This window comes from Equus caballus, chromosome 11 (genome assembly GCF_041296265.1).
Source record: "Equus caballus isolate H_3958 breed thoroughbred chromosome 11, TB-T2T, whole genome shotgun sequence".
NCBI classification, from domain to species: domain Eukaryota; kingdom Metazoa; phylum Chordata; class Mammalia; order Perissodactyla; family Equidae; genus Equus; species Equus caballus.
This window is the reverse complement of record NC_091694.1, coordinates 13,579,059-13,605,185: the sequence shown is the minus strand read 5'-3', so window position 1 is coordinate 13,605,185 and position 26,127 is coordinate 13,579,059. Positions and strand designations below refer to the sequence as shown.

Here is a 26,127-nt window from a genome sequence, read left to right as displayed (position 1 = left end):
CTTTTACAGATAGGGACAAAGAGAGATGCAGAGAAGCGAAGGAGTCAGAGAAGTGATGGAAGCAGAATTGGGCATCTCATGCAGGTCAAACAGACTTGACAGCCCAAGTTCCACCTCTGACGATACACTGTCTGCAAAAATCCAGATGTTATAGCCCAGCTCACTTTCCACTGCAGCCCAAGCAAAGTGCTGGAGCACCCAGGGCTGCGGACCCCCCGAGAAACCCCGCTCCAGGGGCTGTTGCTCACTGCAGCCCCCGCAACGCTGCAGCTACCCAACCGACTTCTCTGGGCTATTTATGAGACAGTCCTTGCTCTCAGAAGACATCCGTCTTGAGATTATTCATTCCCCCCCTATGAAGCAAAACCAGCACATACTGTCCTTTCAGCGCCAAGCCCCGTTCCGGGTTTTGCAGTCAGCTGCCTCCCTCTCCGCCCCCTCACCGACAGTCAGGGCTCCCGACTGGGGCTGAGCCTGCTCCCAAGCAGCGCTGAATGTTCCCCTTTGTCTCCGAAGCCCTGGGCTGGCTCTGACGGCTGGAAAGCCTGAACAACAATGATGAATCAGAGTATTTATTTTTGAGGTTTTCTCCAAGCTGCCTCTTCATCAGCTCTTAAATAGCAGCATTCAAGCTGCCACAGACACTTCCAGAAGTTTGCTGGCCTGGGGTTCCCAAGGGGGAAAACTTCGCCTTCCTGGCAACAGATGCAAGAGCTCCATAACACTCAGTTGAAAGGAGAGGCACAAAGTGAATTTCTCTGCGACAAGATGGGTGGCCTACATGTTTAAATTGATTTTTTAAAATTATTTTTAAATCCCTCAGGTTGCATGACCAAGGATGAATTCCTATTTCTAAGTGTGGTGACCTTTTCTAAAACTGTGTTATGCTTTTCACTCTTAATTGGTGCCACCTAAGACCACACGTTACATTTACTTGGTATGTCTGAATGAGCTATTGAATCCAGGATGAGGAAACCCACGCCTTCAAATCTGAATTAAAAGAACTACGTATGGGGGGCTGGCCCAGTGGCCGAGTGGTTGAGTTCGCATGCTCCGCTGCAGGCGGCCCAGTGTTTCGTTGGTTCGAATCCTGGGCGCGGACATGGCACTGCTCATCAAACCACGCTGAGGCAGCGTCCCACATGCCACAACTAGAAGGACCCACAACGAAGAATACACAACTATGTACCGGGGGGCTTTGGGGAGAAAAAAAAAATAAAATCTTTAAAAAAAAAAAAAAAAAAGAACTACGTACGTGGGGCTGGCCTACTGGCATGGTGGTTGAGTTTGGCACAGTCTGCTTCAGCGGCCCGGGTTCACCGTTTTAGATCCTGGGTGCAGACCTACACTACTTGTCAGCCATGCTGGGTGTTGACCCACATACAAAACAGAGGAAGACTGGCACAGATGCTAGCTCAGGGCGAATCTTCCTCGGGGGGGCGGGGGGGCAACTATCTATGGGTACAAGGTAGTTTTTGGATATAATACTCTCATGAAAAAGGTAACCATTCTTATTAATATTGAAAAAAATTCAATAACAAAATTATTGGGCTTGAGAAAGGAAAAATGTAAGAATAATTCACAAATTTAGAAATTTGTTTTTGCTGCACCGTTTGACTATAATAACACAACAGAAAGATATTCTCCACCTAAAGCATTCACTTATACACATACACACACTCCCCATGCTTCACTTCATGCTTTGAAGAGTGCAAAGGAGGTTTTCTTTTTTTTAAAGGCAGAGGCAGTCAGGCAAAAAAAAATACCAAGAGTGAAAATCTGAGGATGCCACACAAAAATATGATGTTGAATCATGGAACAGTCTCCAGTAAAAATTATTTTCGTACATTTGCTTGTGAATAGATAAGCTTAGATGAGTTTTGCAGAGGCCAGAAGAGAGTGGACTGTTTTTATGGTAGCGCGGAAGATACAAGGACAAAGTCTAGAAGTCTAACTGCTGACAGGCCTGGATGAGGCCTCAGACACGGGGCCTAAGAAAGAGCACACTGTTGGCAGAAATGGCTGCTCTGTGCTCTCTCGATGGCCCTCTCCATGTCCTTTGGGCACATCTCACGGTCAAGCACTTTGCTTGCTTTCTGGCTAAATGTAGAATTCTGTTTTCCTGTGGTACCCATTCCAGCCTCTGAGAGGTCATGCCAAGTCCCAAATGCCATTGATGTCCATACTTGCACCAGGACAGTATTGCCAACAGTGGACAAACTTGAAAAATAATAGCTACTACTTACTAGGTGCCGGATGTTCTACCAGATGCTTTAGGTCTACTCCTTACTTAATCTTCACAAGACTGCCCCATATATAAATGTATTATTTCTACCACTTTTCAGAATAGGCTACTAAGGCTCAGAGAGGTTAAGTAACTCTCAAAGACACACAGCTTTAAGTGACAGAGCCGAGATTCCAAAGTTCTGTTCTTATCCCTAGTCACACATCTCTAGAAAGGATCAGCTCTGGGTCCTCACTACCCAAAATAAAATCTTCAGTAACATCAAGAAAAAGAGACACCATGAAGAGGCCCTTAGATACGAAGGCAATCTCTACCTCAACAGAAATAAACATATTTAAGAACTGCAGAAATGGGGAAGAGTAGAGAATACTTCAATTTTGTTCAGGGAAACTTTTGTACTCTTCTACAGCAAAGATGAGTTGAGAAGATAAGCTCGCATACACTCAAGAAAGTTCCATCAGAACTGCATCTCATGACTTTTACAGCGTGACATGAAGACCAAATGGCATTTGATCACAGGGAACATCTGTCAATACAAAATCTTCCCCAGAATGTTAGTTTTCAAGTGGTGCTCCACATATGAACTCTAAGGAACCCCAACCACAGACCTCATTCAGTTACAAAGAAGCCCTAAGTGTTTGACAACTCAGTTGCAGTTCTTATCACCACCTCCTAAAACCCATTCTTGGAGCAACAGAGCCACACATTTTGGAGTCCATTTCAAAACTGGTTTTACTTTCTCAATGATTCTTACCTGTGGCCCCAAATAATTTTCACCCTAAATTACAGTAATAATTTACTTAAGGGAGATTTGGTGAACTACTATTCTCAAAAAGAAAAAGAGTGAAAACATTGTAGCTTTCTGTCACCTCTGACCTCGGGCAGGCAAGAGTTCTTAACATCTGGATGCCTGCTAAATTGCTAGGAATAAAAAGAGCTTCAGGAACATGGGGCAGGGGGCGTTTCCTGAGAGTAAAGCCTAGAAGAAAGAGCTGAAGCCCAAAGAATGAATTACCGAAACCCCTAAAACAAAGATTCTGATAATTAACTGGGGCAAACTGCAGAAAGAATGCCTAGGATCACGCGTTAGATACGGTGGAGGGATTTCAGAGGTGGGCTCCTGGGAGGCGGGTCCAAGTCATTCACCTCTATCCATCCAGCACCCATCGCAGAAAATGGCCCCAAGTGATTCTCAATCTAACGAGAGCAGGAGGATGGAGGGACTGACCAGTGACTGGACAACTACATTCTCCCCCTGAATCTGTCCCAGACAGACAGCCACAGGAATATCCCAGATGATCCACTGCAGTAAGCTGTAATGTCCATGGGCAAGAGCACTCGGAGCTGTCTTGTTAGCCACTGCTGCTGGTAACAATGATAATGATAGTGACAACCGCTACCAGCATTTATTACACACCTGATATGCACTATGCATTGTTCTAAGCACCCGTTAATCCTCCCAACAGCCCTATGACAGAGCACTACTATCATCATCCACATTTTACAGAAGAGAAAAATGAGGCACGAAGTTAATTTCCCAAAGTCGAAGAGTTAGCAAGCAGAACAGGGATATTTGAAGATGAAGTCCAAATTTCAGCCATTCCACTACACTGCCCAGAGCTCTGCACTTACTCAAAGAAGGGATGCTGAATGGGCAAGATTTCAGACAAGCTGTTTGGACGTTCTATTCCTTTCCAATTTTGAATTTGAACGGCCACTTTTTCATTCTGGGTGCTCTCAAAGTTCTGGTTATTGTTTCCCCCTCTTCCTGTAACTTCTGAACTTATTACTGTTCATTTCTGATTTTGTGGCTACAGGAAGCCAAAGGTTACAAAGCCAAGTGAATATTCTCAATTATCTGCCTACTTGTCGGGAGCTCTGTTTGCAGGTTATGTTGAGCGGCAGGCAGGCTAGAACGAACAGCCAAAGCAAAGAACGGCCACCACTCCCAATTACCTACGGCTGCAATGCCCCTTGGAAAAGCTTTTTCAGAGTGCTCACTCTTTTGGACTCTGGGGTTGTGAAAAGAATTGAGCTGCTCTCAGTGTGGAGCATGAATTCTCCTGCTCACCACCACAAGAATAAAATACATTCTGCTTTACCATAAAACCTCAAATGACAGAATCATAGACAGAAATGAGACTCAAGTTTGTAAAAGCGTTCCAAATAATTTTATGGCCTGCCGGCCACCTAATGTCCAAAACCTTTCTCAATAATCCAGGTCAGTGCTTAACGACGCCAGGAATAACGGCAGGAAATCAGTCCGTTTCTCACACATATTTCCCAGTGTGCATTATAAGTAGAATGATACCAGGGCACCCAGGGCTAAACCGCTGTCATCTTCTAAAAACCTTGAGAATTTGGAACAGTAAACCTCAGTAAAGGAGGAAACTTGGGGCTACATAATTAGTTTTATTCTGGTTTATTTTGTCTTGCTGTCAATTTAAATATTCAAGTCAACAGTATGGCTTTCTTTTCTTTTTTGTATAGGCAAAAGTTCTTTAACATATTAAGCACATTTGTGTGGAAATTATGTAACTTTTTTTGGTAACAGCTTTACTGAGATATAATTCACATATCATATAATTTACCCATTTGTAGTACACAATTCAAGGATTTTTAGGATATTCACAGGTTGTGCAAATATCACCATAATCTCATTTTAGAACATTTTTCCCCCCAAATGAATCCCCATACCCACTGGCAGCCATTACTTCTTCCCCTCTCCTGAACCATAACCTTGGGCGACCATTCATCCACTTTGTGTCTCTATGGATTTGCCAACTCTGCATATTTCATATAAATGGAATCATAATATGTGGTCTTTTATGACTGGCTTCTTTCACCTATCATAACATTTTCAAGGTTCATCCATATTGTAGCATGAATCAGTACTTCATGCCTTTTTATGGCTGAGTAATATTCTACTGTGAGGATACACTACATTTTACTTATCCATTTCATCAGCTGATGGTTGTTTGGGTTACTTCCACTTTTTAGCTATTATGAATAATGTAGCTATGACTCTTTTTTGTGTAGACATAATGTTTTCACTTCTCCTGGGTCTATACCTAGAAGTAGAATTACTGGGTCATATAGTAACTATATTACTTTCATTAATAGGTAACATTTCAATCGAAAGGTTCAGGTGGCAAATTCAGATTAAGAATTCAACTATCACCTGTCAGTATAAATTTACTTAATCTCCAACAATAATCCACATTCCTAGATCATAAACTTCTCAAAGGACATAGCCCAAGTCTTATTCTCCAACCTGCCCCTGGGAGAGCACGTGCTTGAGGTTTGACCTAAACAGATAAAAAGAAGTGCCAACGTTAACGGATTCTGAAGCTCCCACCCCCTCCCCAGCCGAGGTGGTAGTAACACGGGCCCTACCAGTTCCTTCCTCACTCACTACTGAGGTAACTAGGATTTCTTGAGTGATTTCCCAGTCCGTAAAATGAGAATGAAAAAAAGTCAGTCTTGTCACAGGGAAACAAGGAGACGAGAAACTCCGAATATACATATCAATAATATCTGTTTTATCTGAAGTTTACAGACCAGCAGCCAAATTCTTCTCTTAATGATCAACCACAAGTAAAAAGAAAAGTCTTGGCTAGAAGGCATTATTTCTATTCCCCCCCAAAATAATGCAAAGATGGAGACATCTCAGTTTCCTCTTCCACCTGGGCATGTTGTTTACTTGCACACAGATGAACTAACTAACAGGAAAGTGAAAACTGCCTTATCCCCAGGAAAGGAGGTACGCCGCATCAGCCAATTTTCCAGAAAGTTTAAGGTCCTTCTGAGTTGCAAAACTCTATTGGATCCCATTTGAAGGAATTTTTTCTAAAAGGTAGTGAATGTGTCCTTGCCTACTTGAAGGGACAAAGGGAAGGAGTGGGAGAAAGAACTAAGTCTAGCGTCTGCCGTGAGCTAAGTGTTGTGCAGGGTGCTTGCGTGTGTTTGCCCTTTTAGGCCCCCTTACAGGTCTTCTCAGAAACCCATGAGGTTCTTGCAGCGGCAGCTGCTACTGCTTTCGGTGGCGGTGGTGGCGGCAGTGGCATGAACAGCAGCATCCCCATTCTACAGCTCAGAGAGGTTAAGCAAGTAGCCCAAAGTCACAGAACCAGGAAGCAGAGAAGCTACTTCAAGCCAGGTCTTGCAAGTCTTAAGTTACCTATGTTAAACACTGTTCTAATAACATTTCAGATACCTTCATTTGCACTCTCCTCTGTTCCCAGACTGCATAATCTAATCTACGTTGTAACCTCATAAAGCATTTTCTCATGGGTTTTATTTTCCAGTTTTGAGTGTTTATATCTCAATAAAGCTGTTACCAAAAAAAAGTTACATAATTTCCACACAAATGTACTTAATATGTTAAAGAACCTTTGCCTATACAAAAAAGAAAAGAAAAGCCTTCCTTGATCACTGGAGGATCTATCCAGATATCATACAACAGAATTCAGATGGAGTGAATCAGAGCACACCAGGAAGGTTCTAGCCACCAGACTAACAGCTCATGTCTCCTAGCCATTTTCCTCTGAGAGCATCTCAATACAACAACAACACAGTCTTTTCATCCAGGGCTGCGATCAGCAAGAGGCTGAGGCGACTTTCCTCAGAGATAAACGCCGGGATTAGAAAAGTGGGATACATGCAAAAAAATGAAAGAAAAAAAAAGTCTCTCAAAAGCAGTGAGTCCAAACCCAGGTAAGACACAGAAATCATGAGTCATAAATACCAGAGGGCAGAGGCCAACAGCTATTCAAGCTGCAGAGCAAATAATTAGCAACAAGAGGAGTGAGGAGGGGAAGAGAGTAAATGCTGATCACCCAATATGTTCCAGGCACGATGCTATTTTTGGCGCAAGTCTTCACTTTTATTTCAAATGTAGACATTTTAGTATAAAGGAGAATGAGTCAGGAAGCTGAAGATCTGGCCTGGATGATAAAACTATCCGGCTGTGTGGGCCTCCTCTGAAAAGCAGGGCTAGGTCCAGAAGACTCTGAGATCTCACAATGCCCTGAGATCCTATAACTGTTTTTCTTGTTGTTGAGAGAACAAAGAAAAGATAGTGACCGAGCAGCACAGGGGGCCCACAGGAACTGAGGAGGGAGGGATGGAGCAAACAGCGGCCAGGCACCAACCACAAAGAAAAGGTCTGCAGCTCAGGCGGTTTGCAGAACCCCTTTAAAAGCCGCGTTATGTGCCTCCTACTCTGATGAGCGCGCCAAGCCTGAGGAAGCTGGACCAGCCCAAAGCTGCTGGGGATACCTGCCAACAGGCAGAGGCCTGTGAGCAGCAAGGGTGAGGGGATTTGGGTCCACGATGGGACAGGTTAAAGAAGCTGCACTGTCTATGTTTCATCACTTCTTTCTTTTTCTGCCATATGTTGGCTGGAGGTAAAAGCCCCTGGCCTGATGGACACATAGATCAACAGACAGCCTGTTTATACTCAGGAATATTTTAAGTAGGCCTCATCCTTGGTGAATTCCTCCATCTGGCAACATACGAGTGATGTCCAAGAGGCAGTGTAGATGGGGGGTGAAGAGTGGTTACAAGTGTGAATTTGCAAATCAGACTGCAGGTGTTCAAATCCATTTTGAACCTGTCATTTAGTAAACCTCGGATGAGCTGATAAACCTCTCTGAGCCAGTTTCTTTAGCTGGAAAGCAAAGCTGATAACAGTGCAATCTCAGAGAGTTTGGGGATGATTCAAGGAACTAATTCCCATAATGTACTGAGGACAGTACTTAGTACTTAATACATGCTTGGTAAACGCTAACAACTGTTACTTATGATGGTGTTGGCATAAGTAAGTAATGATAGGAAAGCACTCTGCAGTCTGGTCTTACTGAAGTCAAAATATATTCAAATATAATCCTTTAAATCAATAAAATCAGCATATGCCACCAGATAGCCCAAGTCTGCCCCAAGCAATCCTCCTTTATTTCATTGTCAGTAACAAATAATACAGACATGGGTCAAATTATCATAAGTCTTCGAGTTTATTTGTCCATTTGTCTCATGCTGCAAGTTTATTATTCAAACACATTTAGCCTAGAAGTTCAGAAAAATCAATCCATGACTTTTAATATTCAGAATACAAAACTCAAGAGGAAGCCAGACAGTTAGGAATAAAATGCAGCCTTCGTCAGATTTACCAGGAATCAAGAGAAGACAATGGAATGTCCCTCATGCACAAGAAACCCCAATTTTGCCCTTTAGCAGAACAATAATAACTGAGCCACTGCATAGTTCCCATCCAAGGGGAATAGACAAATATGAATCTTTGGCTCTGACACAAAATCATGGTCAGCTCCACAAGAGAAGAAAACAGTCAAGGTCAATATAATCAAAACTAATCATCTTCAAATTGAGGAGGCATCAGAAAAGGTCATGACCTTCATATTGCCTCTAAATATAGAAAAACTTTGACGAGAAGTTGAAAGCTTTGCCTCCCACCTCTCCCAAAAGGAAGTGCTCCATAAATACTTCTGCGTCCAGGATGAAAGGATGGCTTCTGCCCCTTGGAGTCCAACAAACTTCAGATGACTTGTTTAAATGCCTGAGAAGCCGGCTTGTCTGGGCTGCCCTTTCCAATGGTCTCTGCAGTGGGAGCAAATTTCTCTGCAGTGGCAGAAATAAGCCTAAGCAACCATAAGCAGCTCTGTCAAGTCAACCAGGGCCTCTTTCAGTAGGAACCTCCTAAGAGGAAAAGATTCTACCAGGCTGGGTGGGAGGCAGCAGGAAGAACCTCCCCTGCATCCTTCCTGGTTGCTAGTGACTGACCCACTAGGTATCAGTTAAAGCTTAGGTGGGAAGCACTGACAGGCAACAGTGGTCTGTAATCAAGAGAAAGCAGCAGAAGGCTGACCCTTAAAACAGGCCTCCTCTGCCCAGCCAAATTAAGAATTGATTATAAACTGAGTGGGTAACATGCAGACTCCCGACCTTGGATGGGATTTGTTTCAAGACACGTGGCCTCCTAATTAGCATGCAGCAAACCAGTGGGGAGCAGGACAGAGAGCCCCAGAAAAGGATCCAGGAGAGCAAGGAATTTGGCCACCACCCTGTCACCTTCTGGAGGATAGAGAGGGGAATGTCTTATCTGAAACAGAGACAAACATGGGCAAGGATATGTTTCTTCTCTTAGGCAAACCAAATGCAGTTACATCGGTTAAGAGAAGGAGTTGGGGGAGAAAAATAGCTCATTTAATCAAGTGAAAAAAAGAGCCTCTTAGCTGCACATTTTTGGGCATCCGTTTAAGTATCACTTGGTAAGGGGAGAGGAAGCATGGGAATCAAACGGCTATCATCGAAGACACGTCACAAAAAGCTCTAAGGTTTGAAGTCTCTTGTGCGTTAAAATTCAAGTTCAAAGGGATGAAGTGTTGCTGACTGCTTAGAGTTTCAGTCGCGTTCAAGCATTTTCCAGCCATGGATACCCCTTCACTGAATGTGGGAAAGCAAAGGAGTCCGCTCAGAAAGCACCAGTGCACACCCACAGCGGCAGTTTGGTTGCTGGGGATAAACCGAGCCTCACGCACCCTCAAGGAGGGTATTATATATTGCTGATCTCAGGAAAGGCACCAGGGGACCTGTGCACGGCCACAGCAACCCACAGTGAAGCCAGATCATCAGTGGGTGAGAACCCAAGTCCCAGCCAGTGCTTAGAGTCTTATCCCACACAAAGAGGGAAGGATGATGGGGTTGCAATTAAATTAAAAAGAGAAATAGCAGCTGGGGCGGGGGGGGGGTGAGAATCAATGTTAAAAAAAAAAAAATGAGTCTGGTTAAAAACAACCAGCAAAACCTAGTGAATTATCACCTGGCTTTTTTTAAGCCCTCAGTTGGCTCCTTAAATCCTTCTGCGCAAAGGTGGTTGAGAGAGACTCAAGGGACTCAAGCTGAAGTCGGGTCTTTACCAGAAGTGAGCCACTTGGGGGAAGAAAACCCATTGCCAAAGGCAAAGGCATCGGCAGTTTTCCCTCGTGGAAACGCCCTTGTTTGCTGAGAAGCGGCACACGGGACCCCAGTGCGAAGGTGCGAGGCCAAGGCGGGCTGGGCGATGTCCGCGCACCGGGGGAGGGGGCGCTCGCTGGGACACAGCTCCTCTCCAGGGAAATCAGACTCCACCGCTGGAAATGCGGGCTCCAGCCTGTGGGGTCTGGGAAAGGGAAGCGTTAAGAAGATCATTTAAAGGAGAAAGCCCACTTTCTCTGAGTGCTGGATGCTAAACAGGCACTTGCGGACATCCACGGCGTGTGGCATCCGTCGGTGCCATCTGCTGCGCTCAAGGTCGAGACCCGCCGACAAAGGGGTGGGTGTGGAAAGGAGCGGTGGGGAGTGAAGTCTGGACCTCGATTTGCCGCTGCTCCTGCAGGTGGGCAGCGGGCTAAGCCCTCAAGGGAGACAGCACGGACAGGGGGCCACTGAAAGGTGACTCGTGAAAACGTGGGCCAGATCACCTGACCTGAAACAGTCACACCACAAAAACGGGATAGACCCCGGGAGCCAACAACCCAGCGGTTATTTTTGCCTCCCGACATCGGCCACAAAAGGACTCCACTCTCCCCAAGCCGAGGAGTGAAGATAATTGAGTCTCCCGCAGAATTCCCATTAGGATCGCTTGGGGAGCTTTGCTAGAACACTGAAGCCGCCGACTCCCACCTCGGAGATGTGGATTTAATTGATCTGGAGAACACCCAGGCCCCGGCCCATCTTAAAAGCTCCTCAGCTGATTGTGAGGTGCAGTCAGGGCTGAGAAGCACTGCTCTTCAGAGTCCGGAGGAGGCACAGCTTCTAGGCCGTGATCCTAACGTTAATGGAGACTGCCCGCCTCTCAGCGCATCTCCCATCCCATGACTGCCCTCGAAGGCTCGCTGCTGCCCACAGCTTCCCTGTGGTGTGGGTCCCCTGCCCATTTAATCTCAGGCTTTCTCAAGTGTTTGCTCAGTGAACAGGAGCCAGCAAAGAGTCCCACTGGGACAAAGAATGTTACTGAAAAGATCCTAATTGTCAACACAAACCCAGGTAATCAATTAAGCAACTGGAAGTGCTGTCAGGAGGATGTGAGAGGGCCCAGGAGAGAGAAGAAGAGAGAGAATGAGACAGACAGAAAGACAGACAGAGACAGGAAGAGAGGTGACGTGCCTGGCTACTCATTCCACAGCCAGGATAAGGAGGGAGCACAAACATGATTTTTCTAGATCTCTATCATTTGCCCCAATATTATCACCTCTGAAAGGCAGGGAAGGAATATTAGCATTTCAAGCAGTGTAGCAGCCTAAGAATTGCGGCAAAAGTCTGAAAAAGACATTCCTGAACCCAGGATTCTCTTGCCTGGTTTAGAGAGTGCCTGTAAGTAGGTGAGGCATTCCTCTTCCCTTGCAGACATGCGGTCCATCCCTTTAACAACAATAACAACACCCAGAAGGTTCTGGAGTCAACGCCTACCTCAATTCTCTAGAACAGGGGACAGTAGATGCTGGGATGACATCCATTTTACCCCTCGTGGGAACTGGGAGCAAACTGAGAGCTGTAAAAGAGGCAACAAACTGCAGCGGTCCTGTCCTGCTTTTTATCTCCAGCCATCTCTATAGCTGAATAGACGTGTTATTTGATGGTATTTTCTTTCTTCCCAAGTATTTTTCAGTCTCTCCACTTCTTGGGGAACCTCAGTGACAGTATGCTGAATGGCGAAGTTCCTTCTGCCACCCACATCTGCATGCATCCGTAAGACTCCGTGTCATGGTCTTTCACTTAATTAAAATATATTCATGTGTTTATCCCTCTTTCCGTCTCTCAAAAGATGGTCTCAGTTGGAACAAATGTACTTGGCTTACATCTCCTCTTTGAGAGTTCAAAATATTTGATGAACTTGAGGACAATAAGGACATTCCAGCCAGGATATGTTATGCAGCAGCCAATCAAAGGGAAGTGAACTTGGGGCAAGAGCCAAATTAATATGATTTACTTTCCAAGAACTTTTAGGGGTGCATTATATTGACAAATCAAAGCCAAAAGAGCATGATTCATAATTTGGTTCGCAATGACAGAAGTTCTTTCTTCTCCCTGACTCAGTTTTCCTTACTGCGTGTTGTAGATCTGGGAGGACAGAGAAGGAGCAAAGGAAAGTAACTCCAGTTAGCTGAAATATCAAGTCGAATCGATTAGCCTGTGCACCATCAGGCAGTATGATCAGCAGCTTATTTTGAGATTTAAGGAGAGTTTGACTCTGCTTAATCCCACTAAACTAGGGACCACAGTATTCAGGGACTACACATGAGGACTCACGAAAGTGAGACACAGCCCTAGGGGACTTCTGTTAAGGACATTTTTATAGTCCTTCTAAAGGACTATATTTATCCTTTAGTTGTTCAAAATACATAAAGCTAGCCTCAGAACAAATGAAAGGAAATGAAAAATCTCAAAATCTCATTTACCTATTGAGAAAACTGCCAAGACTGAGTATAAGATTCTGGAATTTTATGTGCGGGCCACTCCTGCCACAAGGAAGAGCTTGTCGAGTGCTGGTGACTCCATCTGCAGGTGCACAGCCCTGATCAACTGCTCCACGAGGCATGGCTCCTTCTACCAATGAAGGATCAGGCTCTGCAAGGTCACATGACTGTGAAATAGCAGACGCAGGCCTAGGAAATGGCTCACTGAACTCCAAAGCCCACAAGGTCAACTGCTGGGGAAAGTGAGCAGCTAGCCTTATTCACAGCAGCTTCTTATAACTTGGAAATAGTTGGAAGGAATAGAGATGGTGAGAAAACTGGAGTGTAATGTCTTTTACAGAATGCTGCTGTCACCTTAGAGAGTTTGACGGAAGTTTGTAAACATCTATTTAGCTTAATACTTGCATTCAAACTTTTGCAAAGACCTAATTGCAAGGATACCAATAGAAACCAAAGGTGACATTTCAGCTCAAAGAAAGTCTATTGAAAACCAGAGACAGGCTTAAAAAAAAAGAATAAATTGGCTTCCCTATTAAGACTGGAGCCATTTACCACCCTGGCACAGCAAAACTCAAACTAGAGAACAATTTTGCTGGGTTTACATATCATTTGCTTGATTTTGAACTTCAAATTCTACCACTTTCCCCTCCTGTAACATTTAAAAAGCACTGGCTGCCTCTTAGTCTTAACCACCCACCAAAATAAACTCACCAGCCACCCAATCAAAATATACTAACCAACTAAAATATATTAAATATTTATAACCTCCAAGTATCATTTGGAAACATCTTCCCTCCCAATTGTATGTGCCATATTAATTTTCTATTGCCAGAACCATAGAGTAGTGACTTAAACACCTCAAATTTATTATGTAACAGTTCTAGAGGTCAGAGATCCAAAATGAATCCTACCAGCTATAATCAAAGTGTTGGCAGGGCTGTGATCCTTCTGGAGGGCTGTTTCCTTGCCTTTTCCAGCCTCCAGAGGCCACCTATATTCCTTGGCTCATGGCCCCTTCCTCCATCTTCAAAGCACAATGCTCCAACTTCTGCTTACATATCCTTTTCTGACTTCCACCCTCTTATTTCACTCTTACAAGGACCCTTGTGATTACAAAGGGCCCACAGCAAGATAATGCAGGATAATCTCTCCCTCTCAAGATCCTTGACTTAATCACATCTGCAAGGTACTTTTTGCCATGTAAGGTAACATATTCACAGGTTCTGGGTATAAGGACACAGCTGTCTTTTGGGGGACATCATTCTGTCTACCACACACACATATACATATTTATGATATGGCTGCAACAGTGTACCTGCAGCAATTTTGTATTATTTTTATGGAACACTGTATTACAGGCATTTTCCATATTTCCATACAGTCATCAATATTATTTCTAAGCCATACAAAGTCCCATCCAGTAGAGAAAACCATTATAAATAAATGCTAAGGGAGTGGTAGGTATAATATAGTGGATAGTTTTTTTCTTTTACATTTTCTTTGTATTATTTTACAAAGCAGCAGGAATATAGGCTGACCCAAGAGGGTTGGGCCTCCCACACCAACACCAAAGCTGACAAAAGGAGGTCTGAGCAGACACAGGTCTGCATCATTTCTCGTGGGAGTAGAGGTGAGCAGATCTGTACTTCATTCTACACGAAACACAATCAGATTGTCTTTCAGCAGAACAGAAACAATCAGCGTATTGTCTAACATCATGAATGACCTACAGAGCCACAAAGCATTAACAGTAAAGGCAAAGGCAGCAAACTGGCCCCCTCATTTGTATGTTCCATAGTCTGTAATTTGTCAGTTTGTAAACTTTGGTTTAAGTGGATGTAGATGGTATTGGCTGCCACTGGCAAAATCCAGGTACCAGGATTACTTTATCTCCCTATTTTACTTATTTTATAAAAACACACAAGAATAGGGGCTGGCCCCGTGGCCGAGTGGTTAAGTTCGCGCGCTCCGCTGCAGGCGGCCCAGTGTTTCGTTAGTTCGAATCCTGGGCGCGGACATGGCACTGCTCGTCAGACCACGCTGAGGAAGCGTCCCACATGCCACAACTAGAGGAACCCACAACGAAGAATACACAACTATGCACCGGGGGGCTTTGGGGAGAAAAAGGAAAAAATAAAAAATAAAAAAACACACAAGAATAAGAATGCAACACACACTTGAAAAACCCTAAAAGGAACTGGGGCTGGGAGAGGCTAGAAAGGAGGACATTACAACTGAATTTGCTTCGCATAAGCTATTCAGTTACATAATTTAAAACGAGTCGGCAAACTTTTTCTGTTAAGGGTCAAGATGGTGAACATTTTCAGCTTTGTGGGCCATGCAGTCTGTTGCAAGTACTCAGACTCAACTCTGTTGCTATGGGGCCAAAGCAGCCATACATAATACATACATTAACAAATGGGCGGGGCCGGCCCCATGGCCCGGTGGTTGGGTTCGCACCCTCTGCTTCAGCAGCCCAGGGTTTCACCAGTTCAGACCCTGGGCATGGACATGGCACCGCTCATCGAGCCATGCTGAGGTGGCATCCCACATGCTACAACTAGAAGGACTCACAACTAAAAATAAACAACTACGTACTGGGGGGCTTTGGGGAGAAAAAGGAAAAATAAAATCTTTAAAAAACAATAATAAAACCAAATGGGCATAGCTGTGTTTTCACAAAGACAAGTGTTGGATGGCACATGGCCCAATTAGCTGCAATTTGCAACCCCTGGTATAGAAGGAGGACACATGTCTTTACGTTATACAAAGACCAAAGTATTCCCAATCTGCTTCTTCACTATCTCTAATTTACCTTTTTGCTCGTTTTTAACAAGTCTTGGCTCTCTTAAGAGTCACGCAAACAAAGTGGCGTATTTCATTACTGGCCCAATTCTTCACCTCTCACTGTATCCATTACCCTTTTTACACAACTTTAGAATTCCTCCTACAAAGGTCAAGTATATTTCCCTGACTTTTGACTCAGCCATGCGACTTGCTTTGGCCAACAGAATGAGGCAGAAATGTCAAAGTGCCAGTTCCAAGTCCACAACAGAGTGGACTTGGTGTTTCTGCTTGCCTTCTTCAGTTTCTGCCAGCCCCGGGAAGAACACGCCCAGGCTAGCCTCCTGGTCAGAGGAGGATGAGAGGCATGTGGAGCAGAGTCGACTGACAGCCCCACAATGAGAAGGCAAGGTGCCCAGCTGAGCCCAGGTGAAATCAACCAAACCTCACGTGACCTGCAGATTCTGTAAACAGTAGCATCATTGTTTTAAGGCCATCAATTTTCTGGGTTAGTTTCTTAGGTGACCATAGCAAATTGATACTGATAGTATTTCAACCATAAAGCAAACCACCTTTATTTCATACCCACCCAATCATCTCCACAGAACACCTTACATCTCCTTCAAGGGAACAATCTGCTGATTGATATGTGCATCTATATAATATATATATTTCAGTTTTATATTTACTTAAAACTTACTTTACTAATTCCAACTTTACTATTAATACATTTTCTCAATATTTCCTTACAATAGTGTGTGGCTGCTTTTATCCACTGATCAGAACAGATATCTATATAGCAAGATAGTTAACATATGCAATTTCCAAAGTTTTTCACAGTGTACATCATTTTTAGACCACTCCATAAAACATATGGTTTATAATCATTATAATAGCAATCTGGAACCATGCTGACTTTGATTGTTTATTTACAGGAAGTATTATTAGCAAGGGCATTAAATAAAATGGTGTTTATAAAGCAATTATGCACAGAGAATGCTCCCAGACCTCCTTCTGAATTAAAACAAAATGCGACTTTTGGAAAAGAGGGAAAAGCATGTGAAGTGGCCCTGCCATGTTTCTGTTTAATTTATGGAGATAGATGTCCATTTTCCACTTTGGACTCATATTAATGAGTCATGACTTCCATCAATACTTCCAGTAAAGAAACAAATCTCAGTTTCCAGAATGAAAACATACTTGTCCAAATTGGTCAGGGTCGTCTTAGACCCGTGCCTTTCCAAATACACCCCACTACCTGCATCCACGTGAAGTAGGTCCATGTGCCCTAGGAACCTTCTACCATTTGATGACTGCATTTCACACTCGCTAGTGCTGATCTCTCTCCACAAAACACATATAGCCAGTCAGCAAATTTCAGGTGGTTCTGTTCCAAGAGCTAACCTCTAAGTGGATCATTTAAAATGTGAAAGGCATGTCTTTCCAACCTTCCAAAATCTATGTAATTCATAACAGATGGGAAATATATTAATATCTATATTAATAAATACATATATAAATGTGTATAACTTTTAATTATTAATAAAAACCATTTGCATTGATGCTAATGGTGAGCATCTTGAGATTTTAAGCTGGTAAAAACTCACGCAGCTGCATCCATCTGGCAGTTGGCTAGACGGTCTATGATGGACTCATTCATAGGCCTGGTGGCTATGCTGGCTGGTCTAGGGGTCCTCTGCCAGAAGGCTCATTTCTGCTCACATGGCCTCTCATCCTCAAGGAGGGTAGTGAGGGCTTCTTCCAATGGCAGCAGAAGTTCCAAGACAGCGAGCAAGAGAGGAAGCTGTAAAGCCTCTTAATGCCTCAGCTCATAACTCCCACAGTGTCACTCGTGCTGTAACTCCTGGTCAAAGGAAGTCATAAAACAGTCTAGACTCATAGGAGTAGAGAAATGGACTCCACTTCCTGACCGAAAGGATCGCAGAGTCATGCTACATGGGAGCACACAACAAAGATGGGAGGATCTGAGGCCACTTTTTGCAATATACCACATAGACCTAACAATCACATATTCTATTATTCCTACGGAAAAGCACCTTGTAGTTTTACGACTTAGTCTCCCTTCATAGTCACTAGGAGACTCCAGAGGACTGAGCGGGAAGTGATCTTGGATAAAGAATGACCCAGATACCCGACACAAGTTACTCCTCACCTGGGGCAATAGGGTTGGTACATTTCCAGGCTAACGGCACTGGAACATATACTCCATGAGCACAGGGATTTCCGTCTGTTTAGTTCACTGGTGGATCTCCAGTGCAAAGAAGAGTGCCTGGCCCACGGTAGACAAGCAATGAAGAGCTGTGAAAAGAAAGACTGAATGCCTCCTTGGTGTTCTGAATTGAAAATTACTGAGTAGGTCTGCAGAGGGAGATGAGAAGGACTAGATCCTGACATCCAGGATACTAACTTGTAAATATGGGTTATCTGAAGTCAATTGCTTTGAAGTCAGGGGCTACCAGTAGTTAATTAGAGCCGAGAAATGATGTTAAGATGTTTCCACATCAGTCTTCCAAAATGTCATTAACAGCTTCTTGAGGCTGGAAATCAAACAAAAGCATAACAAAGTAGACTTTCTATTTAATTCCAACAGAACAAAAATGATTTTAAGTGGAAATCTGTCTTTGTAAGAATTATAGGAATATGAATCTTATGCAACAAATTAGCAAAACATATAGTCTTCCACTGAACAATAGACCTTCCATAGTGCCAGGAAATGAAAACCAACGATACTCAATAAATGGTTTGGAAAGCAAGTGTAGCAAATGTTTTTGTTGAATGTTGGATGGTCACTGTTGGAGCCAGAAGACCCCTGGTAGTTGTCTGGGGCCCCTGCCCCCCAACGAGGAAGCTGAGACCTCAGAGTCAGGTGGCTTGTCTAAGCTCACTAAGCTAGTTAGGGGTAGAGATGGGACAAGGAATGGAGAGTTCAAACTGAGCTCAGTTCTTTCCACTACACCCAGCTGACAGTTTTCAGTGGTATAAACAAGCTTTTGAATATAAGCAACTATAAATAGCAATTAGTCAGAGTCTTGTATTAGACATGTTGACATCATCAGAAGGCAATTCTGTTCACTGCAAGCCCCTCTGACGCTAGCTCTGAAACGTCTCTAGAGTCACAGGCTTCTTCACTTCCACCAGCAGCACCCTGGACCCCCCATCAGTTCCACACTGTATCCTTCTCGAGTCTTCCAATCTGAACTTTATCACAGTGTTCCCCCTTTGCCTGGAGCTCACCGAACATTCATGTACACTTGCTTTGCTCATCCATCTAGATCGTGTGTGTGTCAGATTGGGAGCATGATTTTTCTAACTCTTTTACACATTTCCACAGTACTGAACAGCAGACAAACATTTTGGTTCAGCATAATAATAGCTAATATTTATTAAATGATTACTGTGTAATGGCCAATGAGCTAATAAGCATTTTACATGCATTGTTTCATTCATCCCAAAACTATAAATATGATTATTTGTCCTGTACACACAGATAAAGAAACTGTCATTTGGAGAGGTTAACTGACCTGCTCAAGGTCACACAACTAGTAAGGGTGTTTGAAGCTGAGATTCAATATTAGGACTATGTGACTCTAAAGTCTGTGCTTTCTAAGACCTGCCTGAGTTTGGAGGGAGGCCCAGGAAATGCATTTTTGAAAGCATTCCAGGTAATTCAGATTTGCAGCCAGGTTTGGGGGTCACTGCCCCACTTTGCAACTCTACACTGATGGATTGATCTTGCTTCTGTTTTTTTCTGAAATCAGAATGATGGTGAGTCCAGAACCTGACCCAAGCCCACTGTGCCCAGCTCACCTCGGGTGACTCAGGTCATATACACCACAGAAAGTGCTGCCTTCCCTCCTGTACTCAACCCCTTCCACTGGAATCCTCCACCACCACTCCTGGATAATGATGGGAACCAGAAGGCACCAGATAATTATCCCAGGAGCAGCAACAGAATTCAAGAGGAAGCAGCACCATGGGTCTCTGAAGGAAGTCCTGACAGCACAGCCCAGGAGGGGAGTAGAGTTCAAGGCCCCATTAGGGTCGTAGTGGGTCTCACGATGAATAATGCTCTAGGGCCCTCTTCTTTTGTGGCCTGGCTTTCTTTTTCAATGACTCACTTACCCACACCACATGTCAGCCAATGACAGACCCAGCTACACAGTCTCACACCATCTTCCCAAAGTTCAGAATAGACATTATGGTTTTCACTGCTATGCCCATAAACCAAGCATCATAAAATGCCCTCAAGCATTCTCTTAGTTGGCTTTGAGCAGCTGGTCCCTCCTCCCTCTCCGGGGTTCAGCATGAAGCACCTGTAAGGGAATAACTTGGCCCGTTTATAATGCAATAATACAAAAACTTAGCACAGCACTCAGCTTCTCCAGGAGATCACCACCATGCGCTTCCGATCAGTCCCCCATTTCTCCTTGCTCAGCTCTCTCTTGCTTCAATTACTGTTTCTTCCCCCATTCTGTTCTCACCTTTTGGCTCTGCTAATAGCCAGGAAACTCCTTTCTGCCTAGTATAGCTGAGACAGACTCAAAGATATTTCCAAATACTAAAAGGAAATAAACACAGACATTGCAGGAAGCCAAAAAAAGCGGGGGGGGGGGGGGGGGGGGTGGGGGGGTGGAGGGGGCATTGCTTTATAAAGTATAGGTGTCCCATCCTGCCATAGCCCCTTCACTGGCTTTGCCCCAGGTCACACCCAGCCCCGGGATGTCTATCAGCTCTTTCCCAAGCACAATGCTTGTGTTCGTCCCTCCTGGCTCCCAGCTGACCCTCACCTGGAGGATGCCCATCTTGGGACCCCAGCAGCTCCCCAGTGGACATCTTGAGGGATTTGTGGTCCAGATCAAGAGAAAGACCCCTGGTCACAGTCATGCAGAATGGCAGCCAAAATACAGCTAAGAGGGGAATGAGAGATTGAATAATAGCTAAAGGAGCCATGGGTTGAAGGAAGGGTTCTTTGAGAACTAAATTTAAGTTGGTTCCTCAATTCTTTCTTCACTTGAGTATTTCGTTATTTCAAAGAACATTCAGTATTTTGAAGACTGATCTAAAAGTAGAAAGCAGGTCTCCCTATTTCTAAACCACTGTGCTTGCCTTTCACAGAGTAAAGGGATAAAACAATTCTTGACCCTATTTTCTCTTCTTACACACATGGTATAAACCCATAAAATCAAGAGGAGTTCATTCTCTACAAGAAATCTGGCTTTGTCTTAGACTGACCTTCTTTTCAACATTCTTCTAACTTCAGGCTCCTTAAAGAATACAGACTGAGCTAGACTAGCCTCATCACTGCCTAATTGGATGTTTACTTTCAGTTGTCCTAATTAACCAAAAAAGAAAAAGAAAATCACATTTCGATTTTCCTTAGAAAAAAACTGAACCTCATCTTATCATTTATACCACTACTCTGGGCTCCTAGAGACAGTACTTATTAGCAAAAATAAGTGTGAAAGCAATTGAGAATTAGAGGGAAAAAAATGCTCTGTGGTCACGCATTACCATTATCTTTATAGATGAGTTTACACCTAAGTGCTGAAAACATGTTTAAAAACTATAAAAATGTGAATTCTGACTTTGAGAGTCATTACACTCTAGATACCCATCACTGTAATATGCCATTAGCACTATATTTGTACTCCCACACTATACAAAAACATGAGTTAGCAATTGCCAAATTCTTTCAACGCCTGTGAATACACTTGCTAGAGAAACTGCAGACTGCTGCAAAAATCCTGTAAATGTCAAACATTTTTAGTACTTTTCTTTTTAAGGGGGCAATTTCCAAATCAAAATTAGCTGAAGCTACAATTTGGTTTGTATCGAGTAGGCAGGTCCTCAGAGTCCTGACGATGCCGCATGTCACACAGTATCTGAAGCATCTCACAAATTAAGGTGGCTTGCCTCCGAATATACCAGGGATGCCCTGGTTTGAGATTTTTAAATCATTGCAGTTTTTTAAAAAAAATTTCTATATATATATTTAAAAGATTCACATTTTTTGAAAGCAACAAAATTGGGAATGACAAACCCAGGAGAATTTCATTGTGTCTAAAACAGCAGCTGCAAGTGGAGTTAGAATCATTCTCCTTTTCCTGTGAAGGCCGGGGCCAAATCTGCTGGGTTTTAAAAGCCCAGATCATCAGTCACCTAGCAATAAGAATGTAAGATACTGGAGTTAGAAAAGAATTTGGTTGTTTCTTTAGCCCATGAAAAAGTATAATTATAAATAATAAATCTGGACATCTGAAATTTAGGGGGGAAATGGTTGCTAATTGCATTAACTTTAATAAGCTGAATTCAACTTGATAGTGAAATAAATACAAATAGACTTTTTCATTCAAAGTTATCCTGTTCTTCCAATAGCTCAGAAATCCAAAGTCACCTTATTCAATACCCTTCTTTTAAGAGTGGAGTGGGCGAGATCTCTGAGTGACCAAGAATCTTACATGGCAACAAGAACCGTACTCAATCACATCCAAGGTAAACCCACCCCCAGAAAGATGTCCTGGGGTAGTGGTTCTCAGTCAGAGGCCATCATCTGGAGAGCTTGTTAAACACTGATTGCCGGGCCTTTACCCCAGAGTTGCCAACTCAGTGCATCTGAGGCACCTGAGTACTTGCTTTTCTAACAAGCTCCCAGGTGATACTGAAGATGCAGATATGGAATCCCACTTTGAGAACCACTGACCTAAGGGATACTCATGGGAGGAGGGAAATGAGCAGTTGCCAAGCACGAGGTCCTTTATTATCATTCCCTCATTTAACCCTCAGTGGAAAGGTGAGGACACTGAGGCCCAGGCAGGTGATGGTATTTGCTGGTATGGGAGAAGGCAGGAGACAATCCCAGGGCAGCAAGACTCCACCACGCCTTCCAACTACTTCACCCGACCTTAGAGCCCAACCCACAAAATCACAGACATCATAAAAATACCCTGTATTAATATCTGATTGGGCTATATTACGACTTGCAAACTTGCTAATAAAACGTTCTAACTTGGAGGCCTCTGAGCGTTTAAACACAGTTATGCACAGCCATGTCTCACCTCTAAATGGTTGCTAGAAATTTCTTTTGGAAACTCAGGAATTTCCAACAATCTTCTAACTTTTGGCTTCTTCCTTTCCGGTGCCACTCAACAAACTTCCAAAATCCTCCTTTCTCAATAAGCCAACCCTAACTGGGCACACAGTGATGACCTGCCCCCGACCAAGGATGTAACCCATCACCTATAACAGAAACAGCATGTGCCCATTGGTTGTACTTTTCAAGGCTCCTATGCCTGAGGACCCTGGTGTTTGTTTTGTGTTTATGGGTGTCAAAGTTACATTTTTAGTGTAAGCTCCAAAAACACAAAGTTCCATGCTTTGTACAATATGCATCAGAACACAATGCTTAATAAAGGATCTGTGTTGATGATAACGACTTGCAGTAACTCTCCATTTCAGGGAGTCCCTTACACTGTATAACAAAGCAACTCCAAGATCTGTTTCCATGACAACAGCAGCATCACACAGGAAAGAGAAGAAAGAGGGTACAGAAAAGCTCCTCAGAAATTGCTACCAAAACATACATCCAGTTTAGGAAACTAGAAACAATGATCTGGGCATTAGATTTGGGGTTAAAATCTTTTCTTTCTTGAATGTATTCTCTAATGATGTGACTATTTTTAAATGTCCAATAGGAACTGATTCAGAACACTATAAATACCATCCATCTGCCAAATTTCGGGAGGTCTAAAATTAGGTTACCAGGTTCATCAATTTCCCTTAGAGATTCTAGTAGAAATAGACCAAACCTTTCTGGGGGCAATAACAGTGAAACGTAGATAGTTCAAATGCTACGGTAAATAAACTACATTCATTTAAAAGCTAAAAACTAAAAGGAAACTCCAAAACCATATTTTTTCCTGAACAAAATTAAAACAGGAAGTATCTTATGAGAAGAGGTTCTTAGAAGGCCCTTGAAATAATTTACCAAGCCACATTCTGAAAATAACTCACAGCAGTATGTATTATAACTAAATCATATAGTATAAACAAACGTGAGAGGAGAAAACATGACATTTTCCTTTCCTACTGTCTCATGATCAGCCTCTGACTATGTTTGCTTTTCTCTTGTGGATGAGGTGGAAATAAAATGAAACACCAAACAAATTGCAGCCTTCTCCCCACCTGTTTTTTTCTACCATGATTTTTCCTTCATGGACCATCAAAGAATAAAGGGCCCTCTTACTAAAAATATCCTGGAACAACAGCCAGAATTGGGACCTATTTTGTTCTCAGCTCCTGGGAGGTAAGGTTATTTCACCTACATGTGTACCAAGTTATTTTTAAAACTTGCCTTGTTCTTCTCCTTTTATTCTATTTCAATAAACAAAAGGGAACCTGGCAGCCTATTGTACTCACATTCACTCTAAGCATCCTACCTGTTCCATGGTCCACATTATGATCATCAACAAAGATGCAGAATGGAACTTTCACCCATAAGCCAAAATGCATAAAGTGCTTCACGAAAACAGCTCAGCGGGTGATTTTCAACCTCATCACAAGCATGGAAGTCAGACAGCTAAACTAGATGGCACTGGCACAAAGAGCTGTGTATTATTCTTTATCCTCAATAACCATCCATTATGCTAAGAGGCCACAACTGCCTCAAAGACAACCTGTGAGAGAAGAATTGGTGTCGATGAGGTTAAAACAGAAATTCTCTGTAACATCAAGATTAACTCAAGCAGAATCTCACCAACCTCTATTCACTTACTTGCTAATTCAATAAATACTGTGAGCCAGCTCCATGCCAGACCCTGGGTAGGCATTGAGGACAAAGAGATGAAAGATGGGCTTTGCCCTCAAGGGGCTGCAGTGCATGGGTGGAGAGGAGAAACATTTACAGCATAGGGTTATAAATGTCTGAGCTGGAGGAGGGGAGGAGTGGAAAGGAGTCCCTCATCAGAAAGATCTTCTGAGAGAAGAGACGCCAATTGTGATTCTTAAAGGAAGATGAAGAATTGCTTGGGTGGCATGGGAGAAGGCATTCCAGAGAGAAATCCAGCATCCTTCTGAGCTTCATCTCAAACTTCAGGTGGCGAAGGGGAGCCATCGCTGCCCCTTCTGGGTAGGGCAGGACTAGCATCCCTCGGTATACTTCTTGGGCTCCCTGTTCTTGAGGCCTTCTTCTATTGTTAGAAACATCTACGCTTTAGAAGTTCTTCTTGGAGTTTATGCTAAACTCTGCCTTCTTTTAACACCTAGTCATTGGGTCTGCGTCTGCCCCTGGAGTTCCAAAGTCACGTCCACCCTTCCTCCTAGCATGGAAGGCAGCTCTCACCGACGCCTACACTCATTCCTTTCTTCACACTGAACATTCCTGACTCATTTTCTGGGTCTTTATACTACAGTTCCTGGTCATACCAATTTCCTGACACCTCTTTAAGATCTGCTGCCCATACTACACTTCATTCTCCAGATGATGTCTGGTACCCACGGAGGAGCACCGACTCCCTCAGTCTGGGGGAGGCCCCGCTGCTGCTATGGATGACCAGTGCCGGGTTAAGCAGCAGCGAGGTATCGATACACTTGTTTTGCTTCAAGCAACCCTTATTATTTACTATCAGAAACTACTATATAATAATATGATGACTGAATAAACCAATTATTGAAGCTCAAAATATTTCATTATTAAAACAAAAATGCATGGGAACAGCCCAGTGGCGCAGTGGTTAAGTGCGCACGTTCTGCTTCTCGGCAGCCCGGGGTTGACCGGTTCGGATCCCAGGTGTGGACATGGCACTGCTTGGCAAAAGCCATGCTGTGGTAGGCATCCCACATATAAAATAGAGGAAAATGGGCATGGATGTTAGCTCAGGGCCAGTCTTCCTCAGCAAAAAGAGGAGGATTGGCAGTAGTTAGCTCAGGGCTAATCTTCCTCAAAAAGAAAAAAAAATGCTCCTCACAAAACTTAAAAGCACAGGGGCTGGCCCCGTGGCCGAGAGATTAGGTTCGCGCGCTCCGCTGCAGGCGGCCCAGTGTTTCGTCAGTTCGAATCCTGGGCGTGGACATGGCACTGCTCATCAGACCACGCTGAGGCAGCGTACCACATGCCACAACTAGAAGAACCCACAACGAAGAATACACAACTATGTACCGGGGGGGCTTTGGGGAGAAAAAGGAAAAAAAAAAAACAAAAAACAAAACTTAAAAGCACAATCAACCAAACAGAAAGGACCAACAAAGTGTTTAAAGAAAAAATAACAGGCTTCTTAAAAAACACTCATCAAAAGACTTCCTCATTCCTGTCTCCTTTTTCTATTTTCAACAGATCAAGAAACTCAGTTATTAATTCAATCACATCTGAAAACCCTTCATGACATCATGTGAGTAACAGACTCCTTCCTGTACCACTGAGATGAAGTCATAGCAATACTAGTCTAAAAAAAGGACATACACGGCATTGGCTCAGTGGCATAGCAGTTAAGTTCACGCGCTCCACTTCAGTGACCCGGGGTTCACAGGTTCAGATCCGGGGCATGGACCTAGCACCACTCATCAAGCCATGCTGTGGTGGTGTCCCACATAAGACAGAGGAAGACTGGCACA

At 43.6% G+C, this 26,127-nt stretch overlaps 1 protein-coding gene across 4 annotated transcripts in view; it reads right to left on the bottom strand.

Annotated features, from left to right (window-relative positions):
- The window catches only part of PRKCA (protein kinase C alpha), a 404,670-nt gene that overhangs the window by 209,703 nt on the left and 168,840 nt on the right, over positions 1 to 26,127 (bottom strand). Inside the window, exon 1 of one of the 4 annotated variants that reach the window (XM_070226043.1) lies at positions 378 to 501. The exons of the other annotated variants lie outside the window; for them this stretch is intronic. The gene's annotated coding sequence lies outside the window, so the exon portion shown is untranslated. Of the gene's footprint in view, positions 1 to 377; positions 502 to 26,127 lie in introns of those variants that run through there. 4 annotated transcript variants of the gene reach the window in all.